General features: G+C 37.8%; 1 long non-coding RNA gene across 1 annotated transcript; it reads left to right on the top strand.

The window, feature by feature from the left end:
• Window positions 1-1,571: 1,571 nt before the first annotated feature.
• On the top strand, window positions 1,572-12,722 carry LOC116563913. The gene is made up of 2 exons (XR_004274631.1): window positions 1,572-3,509; window positions 11,931-12,722. It is a non-coding gene; the product is annotated as an uncharacterized LOC116563913 (long non-coding RNA).
• The last annotated feature ends 9,994 nt before the right edge of the window (window positions 12,723-22,716 follow it).

Genomic DNA, 22,716 nt, shown 5'->3' with positions numbered 1-22,716 from the left:
GAAAACTCCCTCATGCTATTTCTTATAGTCACATCCCCATGACCTTACCTCTATGCATACTCCAATCCCCTGGAAACCACTATTCTGCATCACTATAGTTTTGTTTTTGAGAATGTTATGTAAGTGGAATCATGCAGTATGTAACCTTTTGAGACTGAATCCTTTTATTCAGCATAATGCCTTTGATTACCATCCAAATTGTATGTATCAATAGTTTGTTCCCATTATTGCTGAGTAGTATTTTATTATATGATTGTATTATAGTTTGTTTATGCATTCATCCACTGGGTGGTTTCCAGTTTTGGGCAACTATTAATAGAACTGCTATAAAGTTCATGTACAGATTTTTACATGAACATAACTTTTTAATCCTCTACAGTAGATACCCACTGGTGGTACTGCTGGATCATAAGGTAAATACACGTTTGACTTTTTAAGAAACTGCCAAAAGTGTTTTCCAGATTGGCTGTACCATTTTGCATTTCCATCAGCAATGTAGGAGAATTCCAGTTGTTCTGCATCTTTATCAGCACTTGGTATCATCTCCATTTTTTATATTAGCCATTCTAATACATGTGCAGTGGTATCTCATTGTGATTTTAATTTATTTTTCCCTAATGGCTAATGATGTTGAACAACTTTTCATAGGCTTGTCATCTGCATATATAATATACTTTTTGGTGAGGTGCTTCTTCAAGCCTTTTGCCCATTTGAAATTGCTTTTTTTTTTCTTTTTCTTTTTTCTTTTCTTTTTTTTTTTGATACAGAGTTTTGCTCTTGCCCAGGCTGGAGTGCAATGGTGTGATCTCTGCTCACCACAACTTCTGCCTCCCAGGTTCAAGTGATTCTCCTGCCTCAGCCTCCCGAGTAGCTGGGATTATAGGAATGCATTACCACACCCAGGAGGTGATGGTGGTACATTTCAGCCCCAGGGGAACTCCCAACCTCAGGTGATTCACCTGCCTCAGCCTCCCAAACTGCTGGGATTACAGGCCTGAGCCACTGCGCCCAGCCTTGATTCTTTATAAATTCTGGATCTGTCTTTTATCGGATATGTTATTTGAAAGTATTTTCCTCTCTTCTGTAGATAGTCTTTTTATTCTCTTAACTGGATCATATGAAGAGTGAAAGTTTTTAATTTTGAGTAAGTCCAATTAATCAGTTTTTCCTTTAATGGATTATGCACCTGGTGTTAGAAGTTGTTGTCTAACCCCAGGTCACAAAGATTTTTCTTCTGCTTTCTTCTAAAAGTTGTATAGTTTTACTTTGTACATTTATATGTATGATACATTTTGAGTTAATTTTTGTATGAGTTCTGAGGTTTAGGTTGAGGTCCATATTTTTTTTTTCTTTTTTTGCCGATGGAGTTTCACTCTTGTTGCCCAGGCTGGAGTGTAATGGCGCAATCTGGGCTCACTGCAACCTCTGCCTCCCAGATTCAAGCAATTCTCCTGCCTCAGCCTCCTGAGTATCTGGGATTACAGACATGTGCCACCACACCTGGCTAATTTTGTATTTTTAGTAGAGACAGGGTTTCTTCATGTTGGTCTGGCTGGTCCGGAACTCCCTGGCTGGTCTCGGACCTCAAGTGATCCTCCCACCTCAGCCTCCCAACGTGTTGGGATTACAGGTGTGAGCCACCATGTCTGGGCTGATGTCCATTTTTTTTACATAGGGATGTCAGTTATTTCAGTATCATTTGTTGAAAACATTATCCTTTTTCCATTAAATTGCTCTTGTACCTTTGTTGAAAAATGCACTGGTCATATAGAATCTTATCTTTGCATGAGTCTATTTCTAAACTCTATTCTGTTCCATCAATCGATGTGTCTTTCCCTTCACTAATACTACATTGCCCTGATTACAGTGGCTTCATTGTAAGTCTTATATTCGGGTAACATGCTTTTTCCAATTTTATTGTTTTTTCCAGAATCATCTTAGCTATTTTAGTTTCCTTCCCTTTTCATATAAGTTTTAGAACTTGCTTGGTTACATCTACAAAAAAAAAAAAAGTCCTGCTAAGATTTTAACTGGTATTGTGTTAACTGTATTGATCATTTGGAGGGAATGATATGTTTATTGTGTTGACTCTTCCCATTCATGAACATGGTATTGCTCTCCACTTATTTAGGCTTTATTTCTTTCATCAGCATTTTGTAGTTTTCAGCATACAGATCCTATATATCCTTTATTAGATTTATACCTAAATATTTTATTTTTATGAGCTGTTGTATTTTTATTTCAGTTTTCAGCTGTGCATTGCTAATATGTAACAATATTATTGATTTTTATATGTTGGCTTTATATCCTGATATCCTTGCTAAACTCATTTATTTGTCCTAGGAAGACTTTTTAAAAAATTTTGTTTTATAGATTCCTTGGGATTTTCTACTTAGAAAAGCATGTAATCTGCAAATAAGGACAGTTTCATGTCTTTCTTCCCTATCCATATGCCTTTTATGTCTTTTTTCTTGCCTTATTGAATTGGCTAAGACTTCCCATTAAGATGTCAAATAAAAACAATGACAGTGGATATCCTTTCCTTGCTCAAGTGGGAAAAGCATTCACTCTTTTACTACTAATTTTATGTTAGCTGTGGATGTTTTTGTAGATGCCCTCAATTAGGTTCCAGAAGTTCCTTCTCTTTAGTTTGCTGTGAGTTTTTATTAAGAATGGATGCTGAGCCAGGAGCGGTGCATTGTGCCTATAGTCTTAGCTACTCAGGAGGCTGACGCAGGAGGATCACTTGAGCCTGAGCATTCAAGAATCCTGTCTCTTAAAAAAAAAAAAAAAGAAATTGGATGCTCAATGTTGTCAAATATTTTTTTCTACCTCAATTGATGTGGTTGTATGGTTGGTTTTTCTTCTTTAGACTGTTAATATGATATTTTACACTGATTGATTTTCAAATTTGAACCAGTCTTCATTTCCAGGATAAATTCCACTTAATTGTGATATGTTATTCTTTTTATATATTGTGGATTTTAATTTGCTAATACAGTTGACCCTTGAACAACATCGGCTTTGAACTGCATGAGTCCACTTATATGTGGATTTTTTCAATAAATACATTGGAAAAGGTTTTGGAGATTTGCAACATTTTGAAAAAACTCACTGCATAGCCTAGAAATATACAAAGAGCAAGAAAAAGTTAGGTATGTCATGAATGCATAAAATACATAGATAGTGGCCTGTTTTATCATTTACTACATAAAATATACACAGACATAAAATCTATTATAAAAAGTTAAAATTTATCAAAACTTATGCACATAAACACATACCACACATGGTGCCATTCACAATCGAGACAAACATAAAGATGCAGTATTAAATCAAAACTCTATAAAATTAACTGTAGTACATATTGCATGACTGTAATAATTTAATAGCTACCTCCTGTTGCTATTGCAGTGAACTTAAATGTTGTAAGTATCCACTGAAAGTACCATGTGATGTGATGTTAAACTCTGTGAGCAGTTTGTCTCTCCAGTAAATTGCATATGAAGGTAAATAAATGATCTCAAGGTTCTTACATATTTTTCATTGTATTTAATGCAATACTGTAAACGTTGTCTAACACTATGGGACCCATTCAAGGTGCCACTAGTGACACTGGAAGTACTCCTAAGTGACCCATTCAAAGTGCCACTAGTGATGCTGGAAGTGCTCCTAAGAAGCACAGCGAAGTCATGACATTTCAAGAGAAAGTTGAATTGTTCGATATGCATTGTGGATTGAGGTCTGCAAATGTGGTTGCCTGCCATTTCAAGATAAATGAATAAAACATAAGGACCATTGTAAAAATAGAAAAGGTAATTCATGACACTGTTGCTTCAACTATGCCAGCAGGCATGAAAACCTTGCCCTTTTTGCAAAATACCTTTTCATCTCATATTGGAAATGCAGCTTTTATATGTGTGCAGGATTACTATAAGAAAGTCATACCTATAAATAAACAAGATTCAAAAAGTGAAGTCATTATATGACAAAGCAAAAGGAAGTTTTTTGTTTTTTTTTTTTTGAGGCAAAGTCTCACTCTGCCACCCAGGCTGAAGTGAGTGGTACCATCTCTACTCACTGAAACCTCTGCCTCCTGGGTTCAAGCAATTCTCCTGCCTCAGCCTCCCAAGAAACTGGGACTACAGGCGTGTGCTACCAGGCCTGGCTAATTTTTGTGTTCTTGGTAGAGACGGGATTTCACCATGTTGGCCAGGCTGGTCTTGAACTCCTGACCTCAGATAATCCACTCACCTCGGCTTCCCAAACTCCTGGGATTACAGGCATGAGCCACTGTGCCTGGCCATGCAAAAGGAAGTTTAAAGACCTAGAGCTCAAAAATGTAATGCCAGCAAAGGATGGTTTGATAATTTTTGAAAGAGGTTTGACTTAAAAAGTGTCAAGGTAACAGGAGAAACAGCTTCTGCCAACAAAGTGCCCTATTCTGGAAAAACATGCCATGAAAGACATTTATTAGTAAGGAAGAGAAGCAAGCACCAGGATTTAAGGCAGGAAGGAATAACAAACTCTACCATTTTATGAATGCAGTCGTATATATATATAAAATTACACTTTAGGTTCTGGGGTACATGTACAGAACATGCAGAACATGCAGGGTTGTTGCATAGGTACTTATGCAATGGGGTTTGCTGCCTCTATCCCCCATCACCTATATCTGGCATTTCTCCCCATGTTATCCCTCCACAACTCCCTACCCCCCACTGTCCCTCCGCTAGTCCCCACCAACAGACCCCAGTGTGTGATGCTCCCCTCCCTGTGTCCATGTGTTCTCATTGTTCAATACCCACCTATGAGTGAGAACATGCAGTGTTTGATTTTCTGTTCTTGTGTCAGTTTGCTGAGAATGATGGTTTCCAGATTCATCCGTGTCCCTACAAAGGACATGAACTCATCATTTTTTATGGCTGCATAATCTATATGTGCCACATTTTCCTTGTCCAGTCTATGGGACTGGACATCGATGGGCATTTGTGTTGGTTCCAGGTCTTTGCTACTGTAAACAGTGCCGCAATGAACACACATGTGCATGTGTCTTTATAATAGAACGATTTATAATCCTTTGGATATATACCCAGTAATGGGATTGCTGGGTCAAATGGAATTTCTAGTTCTAGGTCCTTGAGGAATCGCCACATTGTCTTCCACAATGGTTGAACTAGTTTACACTCCCACTAACAGTGTAAAAGTGTTCCTATTTCGCCACATCCTCTCCAGCATCTGCGGTCTCCAGATTTTTTAATGATCGCCATTCTAACTGGTGTGAGATAGTATCTCAATGTGGTTTTGATTTGCATTTCTGTAATGACCGGTGATGAGCGTTTTTTTCATGTTTGTTGGCCTCATATATGTCTTCTTTTGAAAAGTGTTTGTTCATGTCCTTCGACCACTTTTGAATGGGTTTTTTTTTTTTCTTGTAAATATGTTTAAGTTTTTTGTAGATTCTGGATATTAGCCCATTGTCAGATCGGTAGATTGCAAAAATTTTTTCCCATTCCGTTGGTTGCCAGTTCACTCTAATGATTGTTTCTTTCCCTTTGCAGAAGCTCTGGAGTTTAATTAGGTCCCCTTTGTCTATTTTGGCTTTTGTTGCCAATGCTTTCAGTGTTTTAGTCACGAAGCCTTGCCTATGCCTATGTCCTGAATGGTTTTGCCTAGGTTTTCTTCTAGGGTTTTTATGGTGGTAGGTCTTATGTTTAAGTCTTTAATCCATCTAGAGTCAATTTTAGTATAGATGTCAGGAAGGGGTCCAGTTTCTGCTTTCTGCACATGGCTGCCAGTTTTCCCAACACCACTTATTAAACAGGGAATCCTTTCCCCACTGCTTGTTTTTGTCAGGTTTGTCAAAGATCAGATAGTTGTAGATGTGTGGTGTTGCCTCCAAGGCCTTTGTTCTCTCCCATTGGTCTATATCTCTGTTTTGGGACCAATACCATGCTATTTTGATTACTGCAGCCTTGTAGTATAGTTTGAAGTCAGGTAACGTGATGCCTCCAGCTTTGTTCTTTTTTGTTAGAATTGACTTGGCTGTACAGGCTCTCTTTTGGTTCCATATGAAGTTTAAGGTGGTTTTTTCCAGTTCTGTGAAGAGGGTCCTAGGTAGCTTGATGGGGATAGTGTTGAAACTATAAAATGCTTTGGGCAGTATGGCCATTCTCACAATATTGATTTTTCCTAACCATGAGCATGGATTGTTTTTCCATCCGTTTGTGTCCTCTCTTATTTCCTTGAGCAGTGGTTTGTAGTTCTCCTTGAAGAGGTCCTTTACATCCTTTGTTAGTTGTATTCCTAGGTATTTTATTCTCTTTGTAGCAATTGTGAATGGCAGTTTGTTCTTGGTTTGGCTCTCTTTAAGTTTGTTATTGGTATATAGGAATGCTTGTGATTTCCGCACAATGATTTTGTATCCTGAGACTTTGCTGAAGTTGCTTATCAGTTTCAGGAGATTTTGGGCTGACACCATGGGGTCTTCTAAATATACAATCATGTCATCTGCAAATAGAGACAGTTTGACTTCCTCCTTTCCTAATTGAATACACTTTATTTCATTTTCTCGCCTGATTGCTCTGGCTAGAACTTCCAATACTATATTGAATAGGAGAGGTGAGAGAGGCCATCCTTGTCTAGTGCCAGATTTCAAGGGGAATGCTTCCAGTTTTTGCCCATTCCGTATGATATTACCTGTGGGTTTGTCATAAATAGCTTTTATTATTTTCAGATATGTTCGTCGATACCTAGTTTATTGAAAGTTTTAGCATAAAGGCTGTTGAATTTTGTCGAAGGCCTTCTCTGCATCTATTGAGAGAATCATGTGGTTTTTATCTTTGGTTCTGTTTATGTGGTGAATTACATTTACAGACTTGCATATGTTGAACCAGCCTTGCATCCCTGGGAAGAAGCCTACTTAATCATGATGGATAAGCTTTTTGTTGTGCTTTTGCAATTGGTTTGCCAGTATTTTATTGAAGATTTTTGCATCTATGTTCATCATGGATATTGGCCTGAAGTTTTCTTTTCTTGTTGAGTCTCTGCCGGGTTTTGGTATCAGGATGATGTTGGTCTCATAAAATGATTTGGGAAGGATTCCCTCTTTTTGGATTGTTTAGAATAGTTTCAGAAGGTGTGGTAACAGTTCCTGTTTGTATGTCTGGTAGAATTTGGCTATGAACCCATCTGGACTGGGCTTTTTTTGTTTGGTAGGCTATTAGTTGCTGCCTCAACTTCAGCCCTTGTTATTGGTCTATTCAGGGTTTTGACTTCTTCCTGGTTTAGGCTTGGGAAAGTGCATGTGTCCAGAAATGTATCCATTTCTTCCAGGTTTAGTGGTTTATGTGCATAGAGTTGTTTGTAGTAATCTCTGATAGTAGTTTGTATTTCTGTGAAATCTGTGGTGATATCCCCTTTATCATTTTTTATTGCACCTATTTGATTATTCTCCTTTTTTATTAATCTGGCTAGTGGTCTATTTTGTTGATCTTTTCAAAAAACCAACTCCTGGATTTATTGATTTTTTGAAGGGTTTTTTGTGTCCCTATCTTCTTCAGTTCTGCTCTGATCTTAGTTACTATTTCCTGTCTTCTGCTAGCTTTTTAGTTTTTTTTTTTTCATCTTGCTCCTCTAGCTCTTTCAATTTTGATGATAGGGTGTTGATTTTAGATCTTTCCTTGCTTCTCATGTTGGCATTTATTGCTATAAATTTTCCTTTAGACACTTCTCAAAATGTGTCCCAGAGATTCTGGTACATTGTGTATTCATTCTCGTTGGTTTCAAAGAACATCTTTATTTCTGCCTTCATTTCATTGTTTATCCAGTCAACATTCAAGAGCCATTGTTTATCCAGTCAACACCCAGTCAACATTCAAGTTCAGTTTCCATGAAGTTGTGTAGTTCTCAGTTAGTTTATATTTAGGATCGTTAGCTCTTCTTGTTGCATTGATCCTTTTACTATTATGTAATGTCCTTCTTTGTCTCTTTTGATCTTTGCTGCTTTAAAGTCTATTGTATCAGAGATGAGAATTGCAACTCCTGCTTTTTTTTTTTGCTCTCCATTTGCTTGGTAAATCTTCCTCCATCCCGTTATTTTGAGCCTATATGTGTCCTTGCATGTGAGATGGGTTTCCTGGATACAGCACACTGATGGGTTTTGACTTTTTATCCAATTTGCCAGTCTGTGTCTTTTGACTGGGGCATTTAGCCCATTTACTTTTAAGGTTAATATTGTTATGTGTGAATTTGATACTGCCATTTTGATGCTAGCTGGTTGCTTTGCCCATTAGTTGATGCAGTTTCTTCATTGTTTCAATGCTCTTTACCATTTGGTATGTTTTTGGAGTGGCTGGTACTGGTTGTTCCTTTCTATGTTTCATGCTTCTTTCAGGAGCTCTTGTAAAGCAGGTCTGGTGGTGACCAAATCTCTGAGCAATTGCTTGTTTGTGAAGGATTTTTTCTCCTTCGCTTATGAAGCTTAGTTTGACTGGATATGAAATTCTAGATTGAAAGTTCTTTTCTTTAAGGATGTTGAATATTGGCCCCCACTCTCTTCAGACTTGTAGGGTTTCTGCTGAGAGATCCACTGTGAGTCTGATGGGCTTCCCTTTGTGGGTAACCCAATCTTTCTATCTGGCTGCGCTTCGCATTTTTCCCTTCATTTCAACACTGGTGAACCTTACAATTATGTGCCTTGGGGTTGCTTTTCTTGAGGAATATCTTTCTGGTGTTCTCTGTATTTCCCGGACTTGAATATTGGCCTGCCTTACTAGGTTGGGGAAGTTCTCCTGGATAATATCCTGAAGGGTGTTTTCCAGCTTGGATTCATTGTCTCCATCACATTCAGGTACATCTATCAAATGTAGATTAGGTCTTTTGACATAATCCCATATTTCTTGGAGACTTTGTTCACTTCTTTTCACTCTTTTTTCTCTAATCTTGTCTTCTTGTTTTATTTCATTGAGTTGATCTTCAATCTCTGATATCCTTTCTTCTGCTTGGTCGATTTGGCTATTGAAACTTGTGTATGCTTCTCGAAGTACTCATGTTGTGTTTTTCAGCTCCATTAGGTCATTTATATTCTTCTCTAAGCTGTTTATTCTCAATAGCATTTCATCAAACCTTTTTTCAAGGGTCTTAGTTTCTTTGCTTTGGGTTAGAACATGTTCTTTTAGCTCTGAGAAGTTTGTTATTACCCACTTTCTGAAGCCTGTTTCTGTCCATTCATCTGACTCATTCTCCATCCAGCTTTGTTCCCTTGCTGGTGGTGAGTTGTGATCCCTTGGAGGAGGAGAGGCATCTGGTTTTGGGTGTTTTCCTCCTTTTTGCACTGGTTTGGATTTATCTACCTGTGGTCTTTGTAGTTGGTGACTTTCGGATAAGGTCTCTGAGTGGACATCCTTTTTGTTGATGATGAAGTTCTTTCTTTCTGTTTTTTTTAGTTTTCCTTCTAACAGGCCCCTCAGCTGTAGGACTGCTGGAGGTCTACTTCAGACCCTGCTTGCCTGGGGACCACCTGTGGTGGCTGCAGAAGAGTAAGGGTTGCTGCCTGTTTCTTCTTCTGTTATCTTCCTACCAGAAGTATGCCCATCAGATGTCAGCCTGAGCTCTCCTTTATGAGGTTTCTCTTTGGATATACCGGGGTTGGGGAGCTGCTTGAGGAGACAGTCTGTCCCTTATAGGAGCTCAAGTGCTGGGCTCTGAGCTCCGTTGCTCCATTCAGAGCTGCTGGGCAGGTACATTTAAGTCTGCTGCAGTGGAACTCATAACCGCCTTTTTTCCCTGGTGCTCTGTCCTGGGAAGGTGGCGCTTTATTCATAAGTTCCTGATGTGCTGCTGCCCTTTTTCAGAGATGCTCTGCCCAGCCAGGAGATAGCCTAGTCACAGTCTGCCAGCAGAGGCATCACTGAGATACTGTGGGCTCTGCCCAGCTGCTGTGTGAACTTCCTTGTGGTTTTGTTTAAGAGGTATAGTTAAAACTGCCTTGGTAATGGCATTCTGCCTCAGTAATGGCAGACTGCCTCAGTATTGGTGGACTGCCTCAGTAACGGCGGATTGCCTCAGTAATGGCTGACTGCCTTGGTAATGGTGGACTGCCTCAGTAATTGCGGACTGCCTCAGTAATGGCAGACGCCCTTCCCCCACAAAGAGCTGGACCGTCCTGGGTTCAGCTGTGCTTGCTGTGAAACTCTCAATCCAGAGCATTTCAGATTGCTGGTCTTTGTGGGGGTTGGACCTGCCAAGCCAGCTCAGCTGGCTCCCTGTTTCAGCCCCCCTTTTTTCAGTTGAATGGGCAACTGTATCTCCCAGGTGTTCCAGGTGCCAGTTGAAACGGCTGCCCAGATTTGTGTGAGTTTTTGTGTGGAGCCCTGCAGCACTGGCTGAAACAGCCATGCTGGAAACTCGGGGTGCTTTTCAGCCCAGGAATTTCCTGGTCTATGGGCAGTAAAAACTCATTTGTAAATGCGGTGATCACTCACCCTCTGTGTTCTTGCTGGAAACTGTACTCCAGAGTTCTTCCTATTTATCCATCTTGGATACTCCCCACAGTCATGTTTATGATCAAGATTGCCCTTATCTATAAAGCTACTAAACTCTCCTCCAACAACACACTACCTTGCCCAGCCTTGAAGGGAAAAGATGAACACCAGCTGCTAGTCTTTTGGTTGTACAAGAAGATCTGGACAATGAGAACCCTTTTTCTAGATTGGTTCCATCAATGCTTTATCACTGAAGTCAGGAAGTACCTAGCCAGTAAGCAACCACCTTTTAAAGTTCTTTTGATCTAGCACAATGCCCCAGCCACCCAGAACCCCATGATTCAACATGAAGGTGTCAATGAGGCCTGCTTGCTGCCCAAAACAAGGTTCCTAATTCAACCTATAGATTGGGGGTCATAAGGGCCTTTAAGGCTCATTACACATGGTTGGTACTCTGTGGAAAGGAATGTCAGCACTATGAATGAGAACCCCAATAGAAAGAAATAATGATGTGAAGCTGAGATGGGCTTTTAGAAAACTATATAAAAATAAAAGATTGAAAGATTAAAACAATAATAACAAAAGGACATCATAGAAGTCTATAAGGTTGATGATGCTACAGAAAAAGCCATGAAAGCCATCAAACCTGAAACAATAAATTCCTGATGGAGAAAACTGTGTCCAGATGTTGTGCATCATTTCACAGAATTTATGACAGAGCCAATCAAAGAAATGAAGACATGGATATGGCAAAAAAAAAAAAAAAAAAAAAAGGTGAAAGATTTTAAGATACGGATCTTGGAGAAATTCAAGACAACACACCAGAGGAGTTAACACAAGACAAAAGGAGAGAGTTGAGTGATTCTGAACCAGTGCCAAAAGATGAGGAGGAAGACATAGAAGCAGCAGTGCCAGGAAACGAACTGACATGAGGCAGTCTGTCATAAGCATCCTGATTATTCAAGACCACTTTTTACTTCTTTTGTGAAATGGACCCTTCTATGAAGTGTACACTGAAACTAAAGCAAACAGTGGAAGAAGGATATGGATTGGTACCGTATAGAAATATTTTTAGAGAAATGAAAAAGCAAAAAAGTCAGACAAAAATTACAGTGTAGCCGGGTGTGGTGGCTCAGGCATGTATCTCAGTGAAAGGACAAGAGTTCAAGATCAGCCTGAGCAACATAGTAAAACATTGTCTCTACAAAAAAAATAAAATTAGCTGGGCATGGTGGCACACACCTATAGTCCCAGCACTCAGGAGGCTGAGGCCAGAGGATCACTTGAGCCCAGGAGTTTGAGGCTGCAGTGAGCTATGATTGCACCACTGCACTCCAGCCTGGGAAATGGAGAAAGACCTTGTCTAGAAAAAAAAAAAAATTATAGTGCATTTCCATAGTTATACTGAGTGTGCCTGCCTCTTCCGCTCTGCTACTCTTGAGACAGCAAGACAACTTCTCTTCTTCTACCTCCTTCTCAGCCTACTCAACATGAAGATAATGAGGATGAAGACCTTTATGATGATCTACTTTCACTTAATGAACAGTAATTATATGTTATCTTCCTTATAAGAAATAACATTCTCCTTTCTCTAACTTTATTGTTAGAATACAGTATATTAATACATATAACATATTAAATATGTGCTATTTATGTTCCATAAGGCTTTTGGTCAACAGTAGGCTATTAGTAGTTAAGTTTGGGGGAGTCAAAAGTTATGGATAGATTTTCTACTGTGGAGGGGTGGTTGGCATTTGTAAGCTCTATATTATTTAAGTGTCATGTGTACATTGTTGAGCATTTTTGTGACATCATATTAAAGGATGTTGGTCTGTAGTTTTCTTACCTGGAAATGTCTTTGTCTTGTTTGGGTATCAGAGTAATTCTGGCTTCATAAAATGAGCTGGGAATGCTTTCTCATTTTCTGGAAAATATTGTAAAATTGGTGTTATTTCTTTAAATATTTGCTCGAATTTCTCATCAGAAACATCTGGGCATGGAGATTTATTTTGGAAGAGATTTTTTAAAAATACAAATTCCATTTCTTCAGCTACAGGATATTCAGTTTACCTATTCTTGGTTGAATTTTGGTAGTTTGTGGCTTTTGAGGATTTGGTCCATTTTATCTAAGTTGTCAAATTTATGTGCATAGAATTTTAATTGTCAATGAAGTCTTTAGTGATATCCCTTTTTCATTTCTGATATTAATAAAATGTGTCTTCTTTGTCAGTCTTGCTAGAGGTTTGTCATTTTTATTGATCTTTTCAAAGAACCAACTTTTAGTTTTATTGATTTTCTCTATTGTTTTTAATTTTGTTGATTTCTGCTCTTGCCTTAATTAATTCCTTCTTTCTGCTTACCTTGGGATTATTTGTTCTTTTCCTGTTTTCTTAAGGTAGAAGCTTAGATTATTGATTTAAGATCTTGCTTTTTAATATTAGCTTTAAAAATCAGTACCTTTTTGTAGCTTATACTTTGTACATTTTATTAATCTGTATGCATACCTAGATTTCCCTATTTTAATGTTCTGGAGTACAGGGATCTTATTTTGGTTGGCTAATCTGGAACCTAACTGACTATCCTGTACTAAGTGTTTAGTAAAAAATTTGATAGGTGGTTTGAAAAGGAACAGATGGATGAAAGGAGAGTAAGTGAAGGTAATCAATAAAACTATTTCAAAGATGGCGTCAAAATTAAGAAAAATGTATAACAGAACCTAAGAATCATATCCGGGGAAGTGATATCAAGGGAAAAAAGAAAAACAGTTCTCTCATGAAGAAAAATTGCTGATACCAGCCAATTCTAAACTAGTTCTGATAGACTGTGTTCAGAATCTCAAGGTAGCATAGAGAACACTCCGAGTACACTGCAGCAATTCTACATAGTGAATAAACAAATAACTCTGTTTCTTGGACAATTCAAGGAAAAAAACATTTTTGACCTTAGTTTTTCAGATAATTTAAGCAAGATAATAATTTGGAGATAATTACCTCCATGATTTTCTTGATTCCTTCCTTTACTTGTGCTATAGCTGGTATACATTTCTCTAGTATTTATTGATTGTAGGGCCTTAGGATTTTTTTTTTTTTTTTTTTTTTTTTTCCTTATCCTGGCTCTTGCTGGTCACCTGAAATCATGCTTTACGCCTCCAGAGAATCAAGCCATAAGTTTCCTGGCTCCTACGCCTCCATAAAATTAAAGCATCTGTGTATTAGTCTGTTCTCATGCTGCTTTGAAAAAACACCTGAGACTGGGTAATTCATAAGGAAAAGAAGTTAATTGGCTCACAGTTCTGCATGGCTGGAGAGGCCTTAGCCACCATGGGGAAACTCTGTCTTTACTAAAAATACAAAAATTAGCTGACCATGGTGGCACATGCCTGTAGTCCCAGCTACTTGGGAGGCTGAGGCAGAAGAATCGCTTGAACCTCGGAGGTGGAGGTTGCAGTGAGCCGAGATTGTGATACTGCACTCCAGCCTGGCAACAGAGTGAGACTCCATCTCAAAAAAAAAAAAATTATTTTCTCATAGTTCTGGAGGTCAGAAGTTCAAGATCAGCATAACTCTGGGCCAAAATCAAGGAGACAGCAGGGCTGTGCTTCCTTGGAAAGTTCTTTAAAGGAGACTGCATTTCTTGTCTCATCCAACTTTTGGTGGCTGCCAGCATTCCTTGGCTTTGACTACATCACCCCAATCTGCCTCCTTGGCCTTCTCCTCTTCTGCAGTCAAATCTCCCCGTTTCTCTGTCTTGTAAGGACACTTGTGATTGCATTTAGAGCCCTCTTGGATAATCCAGGATAATCTCCCCATTTCAAGATTCTTAATTATATCTGCAAACTCATTTATGCCATATAAAATAACACTCACAGGTTCTGGGGATTAGGACATGTATAACTTTTAGGAGCCATTTTTTAACCTACCACAGCATCTAACAAGGAATCGAGAATACTGATGAAATGAAAAAATGAAGACATTCATTATCTCTTGAAAAATGTCCTTCATAATCTGTATTTTTAAAAATCTTATCTTTTGCCATTTGAAATATTAATATTTGCATATCAAATATTCATATAAATTAATTCAGACTGATATCCTTTATAGAAGATTCCAAAAATGAATTCTAAGGAAAAAGTCCAATTTATCACATATATCAATCCTTTTCATATATAGCCTCATGAATAACCACTTGACACTGAAACATGAGTTCAGAAACTATTATTATTTTGGCATAGGAACAAACTTACTTTCAGAATCACAGCTTCCAGATATCTATTAACTTTTATTCAAGTAAAAGTTTTAAACACCTGAATAACTTATGGATACAAATGGACACTGGTTTCATATTGCTTCCATATGTAGGAACTAGTGATTTCAACAAATTACAAATAGATCAGACAAGAAGAACCTATGATTTAGACTTCACAAATGAAAATGACATTTGCAATATTGTTCAGCATTAATTTGGGTTCATAACGGAATCATCAGTTATTTTCCAGCTACAAATAACTGTACATTCTTATAGAAGATTATTTAGAACTGACTTATTCTGTAAACTGAGAGACTAGTTTCTAGTTAAGAGACTAGCTTAGGACATTCTAGTCTAAACTGCAGACATCCTCAATACTCCTCATTATGATTATTCCACCATCACTTGATACCACCAGACAGGAAGATAAGGGTACACAGATACAGAGCTGTTTTGTTTTAACAATAACATGATACATGCTTTTCAAATAGGTGCCTGCCAAGGCTTTTTCTACATATTGCTAATGAATTACTTTTCAATATTTCTTACTTTGATAATTGGTTTCTGTGTAAGCCATGTAACTAACAACTTAACTGTTAATGCCACTATATCACCCACTTCACCATCCAGTATTTTCATTACAAACTCCATGCATCCTCTTTATTACAAATTTTAAATATAATTTATAACTTTATAAATTTGTAACTTTGTTGCAGTCATCAAAGATTGCTATCCCACAGTAAATACATTTCTTTAAATCGTTACAATTGGAATGCAAATGATGATTTGTGAATGGTGACAGTAAAGCTGTCTTTAATGAATACTGTATTTGGAAATGGGATTTGACCAAGCATCATTTATCTAGCCAGAATTTAACCTGCCTCCCATTTATACATACTAGTATATGTAGGCAGATAAATAATTCAGTTTTTCCTTGACTGAGATAGAACCTAGCCAAATTCTAGGTAATTTGCTGTACGAAGGCTTCTAAGTGGCGTGTTAATAACTTGGAAGGCTTCTAAGTGGCATATTAGTAATTTGTTCAAGAAGTGGATCTGGGCCAGTCACAGTGGCTGGCCAGGTGCGGTGGCTCACACCAGTAATCCCAGCACTTTGGGAGGCCGAGGCGGGCAGATCTTTTTAGGTCAGGAGTTCAAGACCAGCCTGGCCAACATGGCAAAAACCCGTCTCTACTAAAAATAAAAAATTTAGCCGGGCATAGTGGTACCTGCCTGTAGTCCCAGCTACTCGGGAGGCTGAGGCATGAGAATCACTTGAACCTGGGAGGCAGTGGTTGCAGCAAGCCAAGATTGCATCACTGCACTCCAGCCTGGGCAACAGACCAAGGCTCTGTCTCAAGAAAAAAAAAAAAAAAAAAAAAAGAAGCGGATCTGCCTTGTCTGAATGTAACCTAACAGATTTAAGCTCTGGTCTATGAAGGCTAGATGGCATAAGAAAGACATATAACTCTTCCTCCTGCTGGGTGAATGTCTCTAAGTAAATTTTCTTTCAAAGGTAGAAGAGCCTAATTTTTTCATTCTTCCTTTAAATGCTGGAGTTTCTCAGAGTTCAGTATTAGGCTCTTTTTTCCCTCTATTCTGTATTCTTTTCTATAGGGGATCTTATCCACTCTCATGCCTTCAAATGCTATCTATATGCTACTGGATTATAAATTCATATAACTTGGTTGGGTCTCTTTTCTAAGCTCCAGACTTCTGTATCTAACACCTTATTCTATACCTCCTCTTGGATGCATGACAGGAACATCAAATGTTACATCTCCAAAACAGAATTCATAGTCATGCCATAGTACCTTCAAACCCAGATAGTCCCTGACTTAGGATGGCTCAATTTAAAATTTTTTCATTTTATAATGATGGGAAAACTATATGTGTTCAATAGGAACCATACTGTACCCATGTAATCATGTTTTTAACTTTCAGTATTTGATAAATTATATGAGATACTCAACACTTTATTATAAAATAGAATTTGTGTTAGATGATTCTGCCTTACCATAGACTAATGTAAGTGTTCTGTGTACATTTAACATAGGCTAGGCTAAATTATGATGTTCAGTAGGTTAAACATATCAAATGCATTTTCAATTGAAGATATTTTCAATTTACAATGGGTTTATTGGGATGTAATGCCATCCTAAGTCAAGGATCACTGTATTTCTTATCATATTCCCAATCTCAAGCTGCTAGGAGACACCACGTATTTTCAGTTAACCTATATATATGTATCACCATGTCCAGCTGGCTCTACTTTCTGAAGATATCTTGAGTCTATTCATTTCAATTCCTCTCCCTGGTACAATCTACAGTTTCCACCTGTCTACTTGATTTCACTTCATCCACTTTTTTCTTTTTACTCATTCACACAGTAGCCAGAGTGATCTCTTAAAAATGCTGTATGTCAGTATTAACCATCACATAAAAGAAAAAGAAAAAAAAAAGTAAAGAAAGAAAAAATGCTGTTATGATCACAATTTTCCTTTGATTAAAACCCTTTCGGGCTGGGTGTGGTGGCTCATGCCTGTAATCCCAGCCTTTGGGAGGCCAAGGTGGGCAGATCATGAGGTCAGGAGATCAAGACCATCCTCACTAACATGGTGAAACCCCATCTCTACTAAAAATACAAAAAATTAGCTGGGCGTGGTGGCAGGCGCCTGTGTCCCAGCTACTCGAAAGGCTGAGGCAGGAGAATCGCTTGAATCCAGGAGGTGGAGGCTATAGTGAACTGAGATCATGCCACTGCACTCCAGCCTGGGCAACAGAGACTCTGTCTCAAAAAAAAAAAAAAAAAAAACAAAAAAAAAAAACTAAGCCTTTCAGCATACTACAGAGATGAACCTTGAAGATATTATGCTAAGTGAAATAAGCAAGACACAGAAGGATAAATATGATTGCACTTATATAAGAGTAATAAAATTCATAGAGACAGAAAGAATTGTGGTTTTCAGGGGAAGGAGGGAGGAGGGAATGGGGATTGAAGGTGCAATGGTTGCACAACAATGTGAATGTACTTAGAGCCACTTAAAATTACACTTAAAATTACACTTAAAATGTACACTTAAAATTCATTAAAATGGTAAATGTTACGTATGTTTTGCCACAATGAAAACAGAATGCTTTTGTTTGCTCACTGCTGTTATGATAACGATTTCAACACCTGACACCCCCTACAAGGCACAATATGATCAGGCCTACCATTCCACCCCAAGGTTTTTATACTCCAGTTACACTGACTGTCTTTTTTCAAGTTATTGATGACACTAAATTCCTTTGTACTTTAAACTTCCCTTAACATTCTTTCTGGAATGAAATGCTCTCCCTCCTTTTTTCACCTGGCCAAGTACTATTACTCATCATTTTATCCCTCAGCTTATACATCACTTCCTCCAAGATACTGTTTCTGACTCCCTCCAATGAGAAATCCTTGTATTTACAGTCTAACAGCACCTATACTTCTTCATTGCACTTATCACAATTATGACTTCTTATTCAGTATCTGTCTTTTCCCACATATTACAAGCTCTGTGAGACCAGAGACCATTTTGTCTTGTTCATCAAACATCTTTCAAAGGGCTGGCATTTTGTACAAGTCCAAAACATATTTATAGAGTCAATGAATCAATACATAAATGGATGAATACCATCTAAATGGTAAAGAATAATTCATTAATGAAATAATATGAGGGCCAGGTGTGGTGGCTCATGTCTGTAATCGCAGCATTTTGAGAGGCTGAGGTGGGTGGATCACTTGAGGTCAGGAGTTTCAGACCAGCCTGGCCAACACGGCTAAAACCCATCTCTACTAAAACTACAAAAATTAGCTGGGTGTGATGACATGTGCCTGTAATTCCTACTACTCGGGAGGCTGAGACATGAGAATTGCTTGAATCTGGGAGGCGGAGGTTGCAGTGAGCCAAGATCATGCCATGGCACTCCAGCCTGGGTGATGGAGTGAGACTATCTCAAAAAAAAAAAAAAAAAGAAAAGAAAAGAAAGAAATAAGGGTTACCACTTAAAAGGCACTTCAAAGAAAAAAATGTAATATTTACTTACCATTTTAAAAATAATACAAATTCCCTATAGAAAACCTGGAAAATACAGATAAAATATAAAGAAAATAAACATTACCATATCTTGCAACCCAGTGGTAATCATTGTTGCACATCTTGGTATATTTCCTTCCAGTCCTTTGTGTGTTTTCATGTGTGTGTATGTCTGTATGTATTTCTTGAAAAAACTCTCAAGTGGAATAATATGCATACAATTTTGTTTCTTCTATTTATGTTGTACCATTTACTTATTCCCATATTATAAGTAATTCTGAATTAAAATATCTTTTGATAAATCTTTGACCCACATCTTGGATTTTTATTAGAATTAATAAAAGTAGTTATACTATGTGAACATGAAAAAAATCTGAATTAGAAAACAGATAAAAGGAATACATACCTCACCACAATCTAACAATACAAGAATGATAACTTACTTTTTCTGTAACAACTTAATGTTTTCAAAACTTCATTCTGTTCAGGTGGCGGAGACTCAGATTTCTGAGAGCAGATATAAATCTCAGTTCACAGAATTAGGTGATTAGGAAATAATTTTTTTTTTCAGAATTCATCTTTATTTCTATTTCATTTCACTGAGATAGCCCATCTCAGGCCATGATTAAGCAAAGTTTGCTTATAGAGTGCCAAAGTATATGGGAGAAACATCTGGTCTTTGATATCAAATGTCTATGCAGGCATATAATCATCCTGTTTTATTCTTGGTCACTGGTCCACAATGCCAGTAATTCTCTCATTTCTGTATTTAAGGGCTCTTCAGGTTCAATAGCTTCTTTCCCAATCTCAGGGTTACCCACAGGGGAATAAGACTTATTCTATTGCTTTTCACCCAAATACTAAAACTTGGAAATCTCTGCAAGTCAATTTATGAATGTGGGTAGAACGTGTGAATATAATGATACGTTACTCCTATGAACATGTTACAAAGGGCGATTATCCAGGTAGGTCTAATCTAAGCACTCAGCTCTTTAAAAACAGTGTTTTCTTCGGCTGATGGCAGAAGAGTTAAAGAATTCAGTCATGAGAAGGACTCAATGTAACAGAATGGACTCTGGCTGACAGCTAACAAAGAAATGGGGACCTCAATCCTACAACTGCAAGGAAATAGATCTAGCCAGCAATGTGAATGAGCTGTGTTAAAATCAGATCAAACTTTAAAAATTTTTTAAAGTTTACTGTACATACAAAGAACAGTTTACAAACTGGGAGACATCTAACCAAAAGTGGCAAGAAGCCCAGCTCACAGCAGTTACAGTGCAACTTGTAAACATGGAGGAGGAAGTATTTTGACCTTTGTTGTATTCTTTTTAAGGCAAGCAGAGCTGTTAAGCTGATTTGTCTATAGCCGATTGGTTTAATTTCATTGAATCACCCCATCAAGGACATTTTGTGTTTTGTTTATATCTAGAGCAAGTGTTTCAGGGAAATAAGGATGACTTAAATTTTAGCTACCTGACTACTGGTGGTTGGACTTAAAAGATCTAAACTGGGGCCTCTATTTTTACTTATCTTTAACACTTGAAAGCAGATTCTTCCCAGAGCATATAAATAAGAAGCCAGCTTGGCTCTTGACTTCAAATTAAGGTGTTCTTCCCAGAGCCTCGAGATAAGAACGCACCAAACTTGGATGGGTTCTTATCTTAAGGCTCTGGGAAGAATTCAATGAAATTAAACCAACTGGCTATAGACAAATCAGTTTAAACAGATATGCTTGCCTTAAAATGAATGCAATGAAGGTCAAAATACTTTCTCCTTGACATTTATAAGCTGTTATATATCCATGATTGCCAGGAGGCAATTGAACCTGGCCAAACCTTCTGATTTATAGAATTGGGACTTCTGATCTATAGAATTGTAACATCGTAAATGGGTGTTGTTTTCAGCTGTTGAGTTTGTGGTAATTTGTTACACAGCAAACCCAAAATGCTCCAAAATCCAAATTCAAAATGCTCCAAAATCCAAAACTTTTTGAGTGCCAACATGACACTCAAAGGAAGTGTTCATTGGAGCATTTCAAATTTGGGATTTTTGGATTTGGGATGCACAACCATTGTAATGCAAACATTCCAAAATCTGTAACAATCTAAAATCTGCAACATTTCTGGTACCAAACATTTCGGATAAGGGATACTCAATCTGTAATACAAGGGGATTGCATAAAGGCATGATTATCAGGAGGCAAGGAACACAGGGATCATGTTAGGTCTGCATAAGGGGCCACAGTAACCCTGTCCAGAACAGCAGAACTGCCAGTTAACTCATAGAACCATGAACGATAATAACAAATGGGGCTTGTCTTAAGCCATTCAGATTTACACTGGTTTGTTATGCAATGAAAGCTGATTATTACAACTTCTGGGGTGACAGAAGTATAGATCAATTCCTCTTAAATGAAAAGTCCCATCATATTTTCAAAGACACTGAAGAATACAGAAAGGGCATGGGATCTGAATTTGAGCCCATGACTTCATAAGTTACCATTTATTGATGACTTAGCACTGTGGTAGGAGCTCTACATTCATTATCTAAACCATACAACTGTAAGATAGGTATTTTGAAGGCTCAGTGATTCTATACTATATTTTCATTTTGTTGAGTTAGATAACCTGAATTACATTCACCATTCAATCCTCAATTCTCTCTTCTATAAAATGGGCTTGATTATACTATTTAATTCACAAGATTACACTGCTCTGTAAACTGTGAACTCCTGTGCAAATATTAGAAATCATTACTATCAGTCCAGGGTTCAGTGTTCACATACTACTTGCCACTGAAACTCATCTATAGTGACTACCTCAATACACACTGTATCTACATAACATGTACTGTATCAGCATGTATATCAACACTTGATTTTTGACAGTCAGCACTCCTATGGGTCTGTTCACCTCCCTGATCAAGACATACCAATTAATCACTAAAAGAATGTAATTCACAGGTTAATGATAAGCTCTGGTTTTGGAATTGGGGAAAAGGAGCTAATATATTTGAAGGCCTCTATGTTTCAGGCATCAGGTTAGATGATTTACTTCTATCAGCTGATTATGATTGGATTTGCATGGACTGGGGCTGAAGCATGGATCATTTAGAAACCATCTCAAGTAATTCTACTGTGTATCCGTGACTGAGAATTTCTAACATACAAAACCCCATTAAATCTTGCAACAATCCTCCAAGATAAGTTTCATGTTTATTTTAGAGTAAGGAAATGGATACCCATTGACATTAACTAACTTTCCCAACAATTTCACATCTTGCAAAGCCAAGTTTTTTGCCACTTCACTGAAATGACACGTTTCCTGGACAGAGGAGACAATCACTCTCACCAAATTAAGGGAGATACTAAACCAAAAAGCAAGAAAGCCTAAGATTCTTACTTAATAATCAAATCATCTTGGCTGACCTTGCTATCCTCTGTGAAACTTTTCCAGCCATATCAGGCCTTGTTTGTTGATTTCATCACTTTATTTCTACTGCATGAATAACTGGCTAATTTTGATGGTATTCATACTTATCCTTACATTTGTTCCTATATTTGACAAATCCTCTTTGTACATTAAAGTTGACAACCTGGTGTCACAGCGGGCAAATCATGGGAAAAGCCCTGGTTTTGGCGCCAGACCCACCTAAATTGGCCTCCTGCATGTACTTAGCTGGGTGGCCATGACAAGGCATTTCATTCTTTGAATTTCAGTTTTGTAAGCATAAAAAGGGGAAAAATTAACCCATATTTAAGTAAGATTTGGAAACACTACAGTAAGTCATAGCTATTTGTATACCCACTGTCACCAATGGTAGGCAAGTGTGCGCTGCAGCAGGAAACACATGGAAAGCGGTAAGTCACGTCAGACCTTTGGAGTCAATTCCTTTACCGAACTCAAATGCCCTCATATTTAG

The sequence above is a fragment of the Sapajus apella genome, unplaced genomic scaffold, assembly GCF_009761245.1.
Source record: "Sapajus apella isolate SASKATOON/1434 unplaced genomic scaffold, GSC_monkey_1.0 scaffold36, whole genome shotgun sequence".
Lineage (NCBI taxonomy): Eukaryota > Metazoa > Chordata > Mammalia > Primates > Cebidae > Sapajus > Sapajus apella.
Note: the sequence above shows the minus strand (reverse complement) of the source record. Positions and strands in the feature narration are given on the sequence as shown.